Consider the following 6,000-nt stretch of genomic DNA (forward strand, 5'->3'; position numbering starts at 1 on the left):
ATAAGATGCTCATTGTAAAACTCTGCTAAAATTTTTTTTTGATACATTGATTCTGTTAATTCCTCCTGGGAATAAATAAGAACTTCTATAGAAGTTTCTTATACGTGTTTGTTTGTTGTTGTTGTTGTTGTAGGCTATTGGTTACAGGCTGGTCATATTAAGAATAAGGAACTCCTTGTTTCAGGTCTGTTGTTGTTGTTATGGCATCAGAATACTACCTTCATTCTTAAAGGGAAGGTGACGTGATGTATTAAACATTTGAGTTTATTATTTTTGCAACTTATGCAGCGTTCTATTATTCTCAACGAACCGACACGGACCTCGGATATGACGTCACTTCCACATTTCTAGCATTCTGGTATGTTTTGCGCGTCCGAGTTGGATAAAAACATGGACGCCACCCGGAAAGCTGTTGTTGCGGTAGCACTGGCTGAGTACCAGGCCAATCCTACAAGCTTCTAGCACTTACAGTACATGTTTTGATTATGATTGTGACTATTACCCCGTCTTATCAAAACGCAGTCATTTGAACTTTTAAAATTTTCACTTGATTTCATGTTTTAGTTTATCTTCTGTTAGCAACGCTAGCCACGTTTAGCAACACCCGTTTGAAACAAGTCTTCATTCAATATTGCACTCACAACAAGACCGATTCCCATACCTACAGGCAGTGATACGGACGCAGTAAGGTACTGCAGTAATACGAGTGATTGAAATCGACATTTAAACAACCAAAGAGGTCCAAAAACAATGAAAACAATTCATACATCAAATGTGTTGCTACGCAACGTCTGTCTTTCTAGTCTGAACCCCGACAATAAATACGACGATAAATAATTAAACGCAGCATTAGTTCTGCTGTAGTACCTGATCGCTAAGAATGCTGGGATACCGGTTGGATGTCAAACACGGTGAAAAGTAAAGCCGCCTTCTGCTACGTGCTAATCTGTCTCACGTCTTTATAGGAAGACGTCACACAAAGATAATGAGTGTGCTGGTTAAATAAAATAAATTAACTTATGTAATGTAATATAATAATGAACAGAAACATGATGGAAGGTAATCACTTACCTACACAATAATGTGCCTAAAACTCTCCTAAAAAATTTATATTTTGTTACATTTGAATCCTAAACTACTTTTATATACTAATTGTTTTATTTATGTATGGTATTGTATTGTGTAACCTCTCAGTTGAAGGTTAATAGGAAGTTACAGTAAACATAGACCTTTTATTGTGATGGGGAAAACGGAAGTGGTTAAAGTGTGTATGTATGTGTTTGGTTTGGTCTGTGTTGTGGTTGAATAAATAAAAATAGAGACGTGCCCGTGTCTCTATTTTACAGCCAAACCTGAGTCTAGACAACATAAGAAACCCTCGGTTACATTTATATTGTATTCAGTGCACATTATTTTCTTTTTCCACTGTTGGAGGGTCACTTGTAACGTCAGGTTCCTCCCGCTACACCAGGGCGCCATCTTGTGGCGTCTTGTGAAAAGGACAGGTTTTATATTGGCAGTGTCTCTGTGTTAGTTCCAAGGTTACAAGTTCATGAAAGGACACCTGAGCTCCTGGCTTCACTACTTTCTTGTCCTCAGTTAAACTTATACTGTAGCTGTGAGTAACTCTTTGTATGAATGCAGATATTAAAGATAGTTTCAGAGGAAAGTCTAGTATTAGTTGTTAATGTTAATGTATAAACACTTAAACAGTGGGCATGGATTACTGAACAGGCCTACCGGGGAAAGGCCCAGGGGCCCCAAAATGTCAGGTTCCTCCTGGCCCTTCACCTGCAAAATGTCACTCAACAAGGCGCCGACCAACCAAGATATAAAAGAGAGTTCTAATAAACAGTATATTCACACAGCTCTCACTACTGTTGATGCTCGGAGCAGCCATGTTGGATTGTGATGTCAGAGTTGGTGAGGTTCTTCTCTTGGTGAGGACCAACAGCAGTTGGACAGCCAGTAAAAGCCTCCTCCTTCCTCTTTATATACGACTATGTCACATGTCAGCTACAAGGAAACAGGCAGGGCCCGGATTGGCTAATTGGGAGCAACGGGAGAATTCCCAGTAGGCCGGTCATAGTTGAATATTATGGAGGCTGTCCCTATGCTGCCTACACTCGCAGCCCACTTTTTGTATTTACTGTATTTCTTTTTTCTTGCAGCCCACCGTTCTCTTCATTCATGCAGCCCACTCGCAGAGTGTAGCCTGGTTAATGATGACCTATTTATGTTCGGAGTCCTCCGACAGCAGCACCTTGCTAAAAAAAAAAACGTCAGCGTACACAAGTCACTGGTGCTTGTTGGAGGATGCCACCGCAAGCAACAAGAAGCTGTTTTAAACGGGTAATAGAAAGTGCAAAATGGCACTGAAAAGGCGTCAATTTAAAAAGGAGAGCTCTAGAAAGTGACGCAGCCAGATGAACTTTTTCTATTTTTAGCAAAACGCCAAATGAAGACGTTGAGACGGGTAAGCTGAGTTAGTTAGGAGAGGTGCCTGCAAACCAGCGTTTATGTTTATAAATCAAACTTGTTCTTGTAGCTCCGCAGCAGCAGCTAGTAGGCCTACTAGTCCAGTTTGCTGCTAACAGTGACAATGAAGAGCCAGTAAGGTTACCAAGCAGCAGCTATATGAGCCCAGAACTCCAGTTTGGGCAGGTAGGGTCGATCATTGACTGAATATTATAAGAATTAATAAGAATGTGGTGTTGACCTGCTCTATATGAAAAATGCCCTGGGATAATTAATGATGCCAGATGATTCGGCACTACCATAATGACACTGACTTGAGTTGATCAGAAAGCTTTGTAAAAAGGAGAGATTTGTCCTGAGAATTATGACAATTTATAAAATGTGATTTAGTGTCAGAAGCAGAGCCAGTAGTGTGCATTAGGGATAGCTGCTGTCAGTGTGGATGGCACATCTACTGTAAGCTGTTGTATCACAGTGTGTGAACAAGCAAACATGATGAGATTAGCTACAATATAATCACTTTTTATTCCCAAATATTACTTGTGACCCATTATGAAAGTTGTATGAAATATTCAAAGGAAAAAATAGATGTCATTAGAAAGTGCAATACAATGTATCTTGTTCTTTATTTAATCTGTGATTACTTATTTGCACAGAAACAGATTCTGATATTGTTCAACATCATTGGGTTGTTGTTAAGATGTTAACTTTTCTAATAAATCTACATTGTGAAGCAACACTTGGAAATAGTGATATTTTACAAAATACACCGAATTACAAGGATGTAGAGAACAGGGCGCTATTGCAGACTTATGCTACTAAGGTTTTGATTACATTTTTTTAATATAGTCATTCGTGAAGTAAAGTGGGCCGGTCTAAGGCATGAAAATCCAGGGCTGAAAATGAGTTCCAATCCGGCCCTGGCTACTCCTTGATGACGTTGATTTTTTCTCTGATTTCTGGGTGGATTTATGGACATTTCTAGATTATGATTTCTGTTCTCCGCCTCCTCGCCCACACAGAACTAAAATGTGGATATTTTGAGAACAAGTTGAAATGTTATGAGCAAAAACACACACTATCTTCGAAAATAGTGTGAACATTTTCTTTTTTTAAAGTCAGATATATACGGACAACTGAAGTCAGAATATATAACACACACACACACACACACACACACACACACAGACACACCGACACACACACTCACACACAGAAAAGATGAAAGCTGAAAAATGATAACTTTGATACTGTCTTTTTTCTCTGATTTCTGGAGAAAACTGTTGAATATGCTATAATATATCTTTTTCAAAATCTTTTTGAAAAAGAAAAGTTACACGGACAGACAAATGAAGTCAGAAAATTTTGAAAAAGTTGTGAGAAAAACTGTGATGCTGAATATTATATATAATAGGTAGAAGAAGTTGAAACATGTTGACAGAGAAGCTGAGAAATGTTGGATGTACAGACAAGTATCCGGGGATTACTTTGATACTACTCTGATTACTTTGATGCTACTCTGATTACTTTGATACTACTCTGATTACTTTGATACTACTCTGATTACTTTGATACTACTCTGACGTAATGCAAGCACATCACAGAATCAACATGGTGGCTGGGTGGTAACAAATGATCTGGTATTACAGTCACATGGTAAACTACAGGTTGCTTAGGCATAAAATAGACAATACAGTAAGATAATCTTGGTTTCTATTTGATCAGCGCTGTCTAGTTTGACAGTTTAATCTGAGTTTGGCCTGTAGTAAGTGGAAGTCCAATCTGTAGTTGCATCAACAGCTCTAAGAGCCAGCTAGCTTTCTGCTGGCCTGTGAGTATGAAGATCTGGGCACTGGTAAGATGGAGGGAACTTTAACATAGTTCATTTACACATACTACCTATATACTGTTATGATGCCATTTAATTGTAAATCGGCAAAGTTTCCCTTAAAGTTCTTTTCAAAACAAGTCCAGGACCTATGCGGGCAGTTTCCCAGCATTGGGGGGTCTTGCTGGTTGACCAGGCGAGGGTATGTCCGAGCCTTTTCAGTGCACTGACAAACCGTGCAGTGCACTCACTAGATGTATACAGCCCAGTGTTTGGAGTTGCGTGAGAAACTGATCAGCTTGGGTTTGAGCTGGTCCTGGCTGTCTCCGTGGCCCAGTGGTCCGTAGCGAGCCTTGCCCCAGGTGAAGAGCTCTCCGTGGGCAGTGATGCAGGAGTCACTGTTACTGTAAAAAAGCACAACCCTATACCATTCATACAGTTCTTACAGTCACATGATTTATATTGACATTGTGTATGTTTTGAACTGATATTGCAAAATGCAAATAGAAGATGTTATCTTTGATTCAGTCTCGACCTTCTGTTCCCCATGGCCACACTCACCCAGCTCAAGATGACTGCATCATATCTGTTTCCAGCACAACAGAGCGAAAGCAGAACATGCAGAAAATCCTAAAGTTCTTCTTTACAAAGTAAATAAATGTCAGACTGACTGACTGACTGACATGTGATGTGCATTCTCTCTAGAAAATAATTCGTTTTTAGAAATGTCTCATGATCTATGTCTCTAGAAGTGGATTATTCAACTTTTGTTTTTGTTAAAGAAGAAAAAGAAAATGGCAATACTCAATACTGTTGAATCGCAATACTTCTAGAATCACAATTAATGGAAATCACAATACACATTGTTGCATATATATAGCATATGGTCCGCGCCCTACCAACCATGTATGCTAAGTTAGACAGACTAACCTCTCTTGTCTTAGTCCTGGTTCCAGCTGTGATGCTGGCTGCTCCAGGGTCATCGGTGACGGGGATGAAAGGACGCGAGGTGGCCCCTTCATCAGAGGGAGTCACAGCTGATGATGATGAAGGGGTGACGAGGGAGTCTACTCACACACACAAAAACATGGTAGGGCTCACATAATTAAATTATTTTCTACATTTCTAATCACATAGTGCTACTTGGCACATTTTTTGTGGCTCTGAGGTGTATTTCCCATTTTAGCTGCCAAAGCACTGCTGCTTTCTTCGACCCTCTCTGTGTCTGGTCCTGCGCTGAGCTCACTCAGTGTGCAGAGTGAGAGGGGTCAGCCGCTAGAGCAGCAAAAGCCGTTGTGTGCTTCTTTTACCGATATATATTTAACAATATCTTTTGCATTTCTAATCGAAACAATGTCAAACTTGGCACTGCACTTACTCGTCCCCGTAGCAAGACACGTGTCAAGTTTGGAATCCATCAGACTAACGGTCCGAGAGATATGCGCATAACACACACACACACACACACACACACACACACACACACACACACACACACACACAACACACACACACACAGACAGACAGACAGACAGACAGACAGACAGACAGACAGACAGACAGACAGACAGACAGACAGACAGACACATGCAGCATTAGTACCTTGAGATGATCATTGGTACAATGAGATGATCATCGGTACCTTGAGGTGATCCTTGGTACCTTGGGATGATCATTGGTACCTTGAGATGATC

This window comes from Perca fluviatilis, chromosome 14 (assembly GCF_010015445.1).
Source record: "Perca fluviatilis chromosome 14, GENO_Pfluv_1.0, whole genome shotgun sequence".
Lineage (NCBI taxonomy): Eukaryota > Metazoa > Chordata > Actinopteri > Perciformes > Percidae > Perca > Perca fluviatilis.